General features: G+C 34.9%; 1 long non-coding RNA gene across 1 annotated transcript; it reads left to right on the plus strand.

Annotated features, from left to right (window-relative positions):
• The first annotated feature begins 6,363 nt into the window (after positions 1-6,363).
• Positions 6,364-7,044, plus strand: LOC131552385 (uncharacterized). Its single transcript, XR_009273953.1, has 3 exons — positions 6,364-6,417; positions 6,540-6,691; positions 6,864-7,044. It is a non-coding gene; the product is annotated as an uncharacterized LOC131552385 (long non-coding RNA).
• The last annotated feature ends 2,672 nt before the right edge of the window (positions 7,045-9,716 follow it).

Below are 9,716 nucleotides of genomic sequence, written 5' to 3' on the forward strand. Positions count from 1 at the left end.
GCCACAGCTCAATTATTTCATATCCCGTGATTCTGTCCAGCAGAGAAGATGAAAGCAAAGAATTCAGTGCAATTCAATTCCTGGTTCATGATACTGGTTTTACATAGTCATTTCTATATGCAATCAGGACAGAGCAAAGCATGATGGGTAAAAACTAATGTTAGTTCCCTGTCAGCCCCTTCTGAGAATCTGAGGTGTAATGACCCAAATGAGGCATTGGTTCTCAACATAGTGTTGGACAACATAGTTCATTTCTTCTCTTATTCTTATTCAAATTTGACTTGTTTGATGGACTTTATTTATACATTCATTTTCGAATACTTTAACTATTTCCCTGCCAGCATTTTTTTTTAAAGATGCCAGCCCCCACCTGCATTTTTGATCATTTGCACAAAAGTTTAATGGCCCCCAGAATATTTTGTTGTATGAATATCTGAACAGGTAATATGCCAAAACAAAGAACAGTGCCTCTGCTTCAAAAAAATATTTTATTCTAGCTTCATGCAATCTTTTTTTCAGCAATTGAATGTTGGGTAAGTTTCATGAAAAAGCATCATTTTGAACAAAAAGCTGAGAAAATCACATTTTTGTAAAACACTACTACATCTAGATCAGATTCAGAACGATAATCAAAACATTGATGGAATGGAATAGATTGCTTCCATCAACACATCCAAAGCTTGCACTGTCCTATACTTCCTGGATCGACAATTTATTCGGTGACGTTTTGATTTGTATGCCTTTAATGCTTTTTGATCACGTTATTTTACATATGCATCTGCTTACATACACGATCAATTGTGTCTGCTTCTGCTTCGCCATGTTTTGTAAAAACTATTTTATATAATTAAAACTATTACTTTTTTTTTCAGCTCACATAGTTTCAATCGGATTCTCTCATTAAAGAACAATGAAAACTAAATATTTATTCCAACCCATTCTCATGAGAAACTGTTTTACTTTTATGAGGTGGCAAATTTATATGAATTTAAATCATGTGATTTGTAAGGAAACATGGCTTTTTTTTTTTTTAGAGAGAGAGAAAAGGAGAGAAAACATGAGCATGAAGCTCCACAGCTAAGCCCACTTAACCAATTTGCCAACACGTAAAATTGTTACAGATTTTCATGATAATGTGTGGCATATTTTTTTTTATTATTATTATTATATTATCATTACAGCGTAATGAAAACATTGAGCAAAACAGTAAAAACTTTGAAAGATATGCAGTTTCACTGACACTTTGAAACTCCTTTATTGATATAAAAAATAGTTTTAATAAAAAACACTTAATATACTGATACTTTGTTAAATTGCTTGTTTTTTTGCTTTAGACAAAGGCATCTGCTAATAACAACTAAAAATGATGTTTTGGGTTTTTTTGTCATTGCTCATTTAACATTTGATACTGATTTAGACGATGACAAAAAATGAGAACCACTGGCTTAAAGCATTTACCCAGTCAAACGGAATCCACCTCCGTCCTGCACGAACGTAAATTCTGGAACAAATTATCTGCTGCCCAATAATCTACTTCCAACTATCCTTTCCGTTATGTGCTGAGCAAGCTCTGTGGTTTAATACCGTCTCCGGTTGACCAACACATCAGCGTAACACCTGTACAACAGCTCTGAATAAACAGTCCCAAAATGGTTGTTTTAGACTTTGCACCATTAAAGCATGTACTTAATTCCTCCAAAAGTTTGGCAAGCAGAATGACACGGAACGTGAATGAGCATTTGTCAGGGTTAAATGCACAGGTCCAGCTCCAAAGAAAACAAATGCACAGCAAGGTGAATCTACTCACAGCATTATTGAGGAGGGGAAATATCCGTGTCTGCATATTTCACCTCAGAAATCCTCTGAGCCTGGGCGTCTACCCAAAAATCTCATGAAGACATGGCACAAACTAACTCTACACACGGGTCGGGCACTGACATGACCATCCGTCCATCATAAGAGCTTAAATCTGTTATTTAATACATCCATTCTGAGTTATTGTGTAGTCATTCTCGACCAAATATTAAATATGAAGACTAATATCAATTTAAAAATGGTTTTCCGGAATACGGTAACTGAACCCTTATATGCAAATACAATATAACCCAACGGAGCCCAATGGCATGGATCCGATCCGGGCTTTCCAAAGGAAAATCCTTTAATGAAATTCTGAGGTAAGCTGTACTGCACTACATCATACTGTCAATTATATAATTTAACCACAGAAACCACCACCAACATCGTATTTGCTCCATCCACAAGTCGTTTAACAAATACTGTTTTCTTTGAAAAAGTGACTCAATGGTCAGAAGTCAGGCATAAAAATAAATGGTGTGGTCGCATGTAATCAATTAGGTCTCATAAAAGGCAGTGATAGGTGCTCAGGGCCTGTCGAAGGCCATGGGGTTAAAAGAAGCAAAACCCAACAGGAAAACCCCAAATTTTGCAGCCTGCCAGCAGCAGGACAGGATTATGGAAGGTTTGGTTACTCTTTGGCTCGTCTTTCCCATTTCATCAACTAACCTTGTCAATTCTCTCTCTTCTACTTGATCTCACACTTTCCGTTGGAATTTCCATTTGCTAATCTGACACATTACTACTGAGTTCCCCGGGCTTGACCGCCAGTACTTTTCCCCGCCTCATCTTGAGCGAAACCGTCGCAGATGTAGTTTGTGCCACACTTTCAATCACTGGAATGCCAAGTAACTGAGCATACTGTATATGCTGGATGAATAAATATGTACCGCTCAGTCTGAGCTGTTTTCTGTGTATTTGTAATGTTTCAGCTGCAGTTTTGTGAAGCTGACAGGGAGAGTGCTCTCTGAGGAGGTGGTCGGTCTTAAACAGGAAATGCTAGTGCATGGCAGCTGTATTTGACATGGATGAATCACAGAACTGTGTAGAGGACAGGGGTTACTTCTGTTTGTCCAGCTCTACTTGCTGTTATGAAATATTTCATTACTGGTATGATATTTGTATATGTAGGCTGACTTCATGTATACCTAACAGAAAACAGCATTTTTTTTTTTTTTTGTGCAGTAATATTCTTCCAGAGTCTTTTGTTATATTCAGTGCAATTTGATGCCCACATTACTTTCAAGTTACAACTATAAACATAAGATGACAGTAATTTTACGCAGTGAGCTTTAGTTAGATGAACAGAAAGCAATCTCCCGTATTATAGGAGTACTAACTAAATAAATAAATGGACATACAATATTGATTTTAGAGTTTCAATTATTTTATCATTTTACCTGTACTTATCTTAAAGCTTCTGCTAAGAAATAAAAACCATGACTAATGTATAAAACAATCAGCCAAGCAACATGACAAACATTGTAACAATAAAATACTATATTTTAATACTGAATTATTACTTCAATAATACTATTAGTTCAAGAATTATTACTTCAATCATTTATATTTACTGCAATCAAAAACAGAGACGGAAGAATGCTGAAGTTGTGTTTGACTGGAACTACAGAGAGCTAGTCGGAAGTGTGGTATGTCTAATATTTAGCATTACCATGGGCAACAGTGAGTATTATGAAATATCTGACTGCTTAATGCCCAACTGACCCATCAGAGGGAGATTGATTAACAGACGAGCTGACCAATCTTAATGCTGATTCTACCATTTTGCCCAACAAACAATACAGACAGGAGATTAGATTAACATTTGGATCCATTAACATGAATTTGAACTTGAAAAATGGTGTGTATTGTCTGCAGTTGACACAAGATATCTTTGGATGTTCATTCATGTTTATTTCATGCTATAACTAGTACTGGTGCTACAGCGATCTGTCATGACACATTAAAGAGCCACAAAACTTATTACTGTTTGAGTTTCTTTAAAAAAAAAAGTCAAAATTTGAAAGCTGAGACATTGTTTCATACCAAAAGTAACCTGCTCTGTCTTGTCTGTCCGCGCGTTGTCAGTTTTCTCTGTGCTCTGCGATGTATTTTTCACTGCCATGGCTTGTTGGACATAGCAACAGTAATTAAGGCGGGTGGGAGGTAAAAGCACTAAACAAATTGTGAATGGCTCATCTGTGCATACAGTAAGATCAATAATATGTATTTATAAAAATTTATATCATATAATTTAAAACAGAAAAAAAATTTTTATTCTGACTTTAATGCAAATCATAAAATACATCTGTGATTGTGAAATTTTACCCAACTTCCACAGGGGTAAATATAGCTCCCTATACAAAGAGATCTTTCTGTCCACATCATCTACTGTGCAGTATCTCATCTATTATTTGTCCATATTGTTTGTGTTTGTCTGTCTTCTATGGAGGATGAAAGCGCCATGTCTTGTTAAACATTTGAGGTATGCATGTCATTTCTGCCGTGGGTGCACAGAAGGTACACTGTAAAAAATTGCTGTAGTTTCTACAGCAAAATTTCACAGAATTTTACTGTTTAAACATTTTACAAGATGTAGCTGTAATTCGCAATGCATTATGGGTCAAATAAGGTTTTACAGTTGTTAACTGTATATTTCCATGTCAACTGTAATTCATTTACAAGAAGCAGGTGTTGTCACTGTAGCTCCTGCTTTTTACACTACTTTACTGTAGTGTGGCATTATGGGATTGCGCGTGCATCATTCAAATCTGAAATCCAGCGACTGGAGCAGTACCAGAACGATTGAAGATTAGAGGCTTTATTCATAATTCCTAGTAAGTTCACTTAATTTTACTTAAGAAATATATCCTTTTATATTTATTTAAGTTAATGTATAAGTGATATCATGTCACAATAGCCTGCTATCACACATTTAGACAAGCGGCCTTGGTATGTGCAGTAAGCTCAAGTATGTGCATGTGTCACAGCCATATCACCCTGCAGCCCAAGACTGGTTGCCCACTGAAGCTAAGCAGGGCTGAGCCTGGTCAGTACCTGGATGGGAGACCTCCTGGAAAAACTAGGTTGCTGTTGGAAGAGGTGTTAGTGAGGCCAGCAGGGGGTGCTCACCCTGTGGTCTGTGTGGGTCCTAATGCCCCAGTATAGTGAAGGGGACACTATACTGTCAAAAGCACCGTCTTTCGGATGAGACGTTAAACCGAGGTTCTGACTCTCTGTGGTCATTAAAAACCCATGGCGCTTCTTGTAAAGAGTAGGGGTGTAACCCTGGTGTCCTGGCCAAATTCCCGCCACTGGCCCTTGTCAATCATGGCCTCCTAATAATCCCCATCCACTTGATTGGCTCTATGACTCTCTCTCCTCTCCACCTGTAGCTGGTGTGTGGTGAGCGCACTGGCGCTGTTGTTCTGTGGCTGCCGTCGCATCATCCAAGTGGATGCTGCACACTGGTGGTGGTTGAGAAGGGACCCCCCCACATGATTGTAAAGTGCTTTGGGTGTACAGCAATACACAATAAAGCGCTATATAAATGCATCATTCATTCAAGCTGGAAAGTGCTAGCATAGCATAGTTAGGCTTAATGCTGCATTTTTCTAATTTTGGCAGTTTACTTTTTTAAAGCATTTAAAATAGTGTTTACCCAACTTTTAACATAATGCCCAGTGCTAACGATTGTCATAGTAACGTTAACTTCTATCTGTCGAAATAACTGACCAACAGCAAAATATGTGAAATTTCATTTGTTTAAGTTATATGTTTTCAACTGTCCCATATTGACGTGACATCTTACTTAATTAGAAACAACATGAAAATGAGAAATTGTGTCTATTGCCACTATAAGTTAGTTGTACTCGACATTAAAGCTTGTCCGGGTAAATGTTCAAACTGTTGAGTTTATTTATAACACATGATATTGTTAAGTAGCATAAGTGATCTGTTGCTGATTATCACGATTGCAAATGTTACGTAGTTCAATAAACAATTAGTTAACATTAAGTTACTTACTTTTTAGACACAATATTGACTGTTGTTTTATTTCACCAACGAAAATCATTCCAAACGAAGATCAAAGCAAAACTCAGCTGTGTTTTTACTGAATGATTCAGCATTCTGAACGAATCGGTTCAATGAATGACTCAATTGACTCACTCATTAAATTATTTGCTGCCACCTAATGGCGGTTTAGTTTCACGTTTAAAAAGTATCATTGCATTTTTACAACGTTTCTTATTTGTAATTTCAAAAATTAATGTAAAACATTAATGTCATAACACAGTTGTAATTTTGCATTATAAATGATTTAATTTGATTGGTGGTACAGTTCTACAATGTATTGGTATAATTGAATTTATTAATCAAATGTAAAAGTTTATTTTAAAATATATGCCTTTTTGGGTGTTCATTTTGGTCTCATTTATGTAAATGCATTTTTTTTTTTTAAATCACAAGATAATTTTCATTATTTCTTGTAGGTGCAAAGAATAGAAGCTGATGTGGAGAAATGTTTGATGCTTCAAGACTCTCTGAAGCTGATTATATTAGGTAATGTATTAATTCTTATTAATTCTGTTGTAAATCATTTGATAAACTTGTATTTTAGATTACATTTTATATTGAAATACTGTATTGTAAGTTACATTATTGTTTCTATTTATTCATTTCAGGTGCACCCAGTGGCTTTTGACTAGGCCTATTCGAGGGTCACATGGTTGTGAATTCATACCTCAACTTTGCAGCTGGATTTTCAGTCTTATTACAACTTCTGTCTGGCGTCCCGGGAGCACGCATCTTTTGCACACTTGAATTAATTTCAAAGGTAACGTGTTTTACTTGAGTAATTTAATTTGTGAAAAAGGCTACTTATTTAGTTTAAGTAGTGGTAAATGCTGATTGTATTGTATAAGTGGCATTTTTACATTTATTTTATTGAGCTAGTTTCATTCAATACTGAACTTTATTCTAAAGCTTCTGCTTGTTTTTATGTGCAGATGTTTTGTTGGAATCACAACACTCACTGGATACAAGACGGATACATAGAGGCAAAACAAGTGGAAAGGTCTCAGAGAAGAGGGACAACCCTCATGTGTGTGCTCATCTCAGAAAGTTGATGGACTTTCAGTATGTATTTATTAAATTGTCTTTTGCAGGAATATTCTAAATTTAATATAACATAAGCTCAAATAACAGAATTTGTGGTATAATGTTGATTCCAGCATTTTATTTTAATCCTTTAACCAAAATTATACAAATTCTGTTGATTGACCTTAATTTTATAGAAAGTAAATGTTCTACTCAGAATATGGCTTATTTTTTGTGATATAACAGTTATTTGTAGTTATTTTGTGATGCTATGTTATTTATATGATAAGATTTTAACTGTTGAAAGACTGACATTTTTATTTTTACCAGTAAAAGCCTTGCAATGTCTTTCTGCCAGTTTTAATAAATGTTTATTTGCAACATCTTTGACTTGGTTTTTATTCATTTGTAAATGTATTAAAATAGTTCTCATGATAATTCATTTAAATCAGTATTTTACAGTTTACTGTTAAAATTATTCTTTGCAGCATTTTCATTGTTAAATTATTACAACATCATCTTGGATTTATGGGTATTTACAGGATTTTATTGGCAACTTTTGTTGCCAGGTAAATACTGTACTTTCGTGAGATTACAAAATATTGCTGTAATATAAACTACAAGTTTAATTCAATGTTACTGTAAAAAATACTACATATTACTGTATTTCACATACAGCAATTAACTGTTATTTGCTTTGCAGTATTATACTGTAATCCATTTTACAGCAAATAACATCATTTTTACAAGATTTTATTGGCAACTTTTTTGCCAGTAACATCCTGTAAATTCTACGGTACATTTTTTACAGTGTAGGGTTCACTGGCTGACAGGCCTCCACGTGTCTCCTGTATGGCTGAATGTTTAGTTTGGTTCATACACATCCTCGAAACATCTACTTCAGTGTTTCCCGTCTCAAATATAATCCAGGTGCAGTGCCAGACCAGGAGAGCACAACAACCCTGCACTCATTCACCAACATTACCACCTCCTCACAGACACACACACTCACACACACAGCTGCAGATGGGGCAGGGGGTGGAGGCTCGAAGATAAAACATTTAGTGTTTATTATGAGAAGAGAGATGGAGAGCGGGAGAGAGGGAAAAGACGAGAGGGCAAGATAAAAGATGTGAGGACTGACAGCAGAAGAGAAAACACTCAGTTTGCATTATTAGAACATATAGTGAATGAGCAAAGGTGAAAAAGACATAAATATACAGTAGTGACCCAAAGTCTGGAATCACTGAAAGTCCTTTTAATTTGTATTTTAAACAAATTTATTTTTAGATATTATTATAGATTTTTAAAACAAATTCATCATTCCAATTTGATTACAAGTTTTATTGAAATGTAAAAATGTATTTAAAAACTATAAAGTATTATTAAAAGTTTATAAATAAATCAAAAGTTTGGATAAAGTAAGTTTAAAAAAAAATGAACTTACTTTTCAGCAAAGTTGCATTCAGTTCATCAATGTTATAATGATTATAATGTTAGAAAAGATTTATATTTCAAATAAATGCTGTGCTTTTAAAGTTTGTATTCATCAAAGAATCCTGAAAAATGCATTATTTTTTGATTTCATGATTTCCACAAAAATATGAAGCCATTTTGAATCACTAAACATTGATAATAAGAAATGTTTCTTGAGCACCAAATCAGCATATTAGAATGATTTCTGAAGGATCATGTGAAACTGAAGACAGAGTAATGGCTGCTGAATATTCAGCTTTGCAATAAACTACATTTTAAAATATATTCAAATAGAAAACAGTTATTTTAATTTACAACAATATTTCACAATTTCACATTGCTGTTTTGACTGTATTTATGATTAAATAAATGCAGCATTGGTGAGAGTAAGAGACTAATTTAAAAAAAAAAAAAAACACTTTCGACTGCAAGTGTATATTAAAAGTTTATTTAAATATTTAAATTTGGTTGCTTTCGCAAGAGCATCAAGCTACGTGCCGTTTGTATACAACCTGATGATCACGCAATGCAGCATGATTTGAGAATGTGGTGTTCACATGGTCATGGTCATTTTGTTTACAATTTTTCAAAACCAAAACTCAATCAAAATCAATCCAAACTCAAAAAGTAAAACGTTTCAAAATTGTGTTTATTTTCAGGTCTAAATCAGATTTTTATTCCCAGATGTTCAATGTGGTCTCAGACTTTGGACCCCACTGTATAAATATATATATATATGTGTGTGTGAGAAAAGAGCAAAAAGAAAGAAAGCAGCAAACAATCTGTGAAGTGTCTGTCGAGAGACAGATGGTGTAAAACAATGTCTTATTTCTGACCTCTGACCCCTAAGCCTCTGCTGTACCCTATACTGACGTGAATCCCTTATTATAACACTCCTGTACTCAATTGAGCTTTTGACCTCGGCAGATCTGTGATCTTTCAACGTGCACATGCATCTTTACGCATGCTCGGACAATAATAAAAACTATCATTCATCTCACTCCATAACCAAATAGCACAGTGAAGACGTACAGGTTAATCTTGATCAACAGGCCACTGAACAAGTGCTTACAGAGGAAATGACGCTGTAAAGTTGATAGACCTACTAACAACTAGCAGATTTCCTACAGCAGACCCAGACTTCAATTAAACCGTCACTTTTATATTAAATCATGTTATCCGGTTTGTTTGCCTGCTTTCTGATGCGTTTTGCATCCTTGATGTCTACATCATGCTTTGGTTAAACATGAAAGAACATGCTGGTTGACAGACTTTGACAATTAAAT

This window comes from Onychostoma macrolepis, chromosome 13 (genome assembly GCF_012432095.1).
Source record: "Onychostoma macrolepis isolate SWU-2019 chromosome 13, ASM1243209v1, whole genome shotgun sequence".
NCBI classification, from domain to species: Eukaryota; Metazoa; Chordata; class Actinopteri; order Cypriniformes; family Cyprinidae; genus Onychostoma; species Onychostoma macrolepis.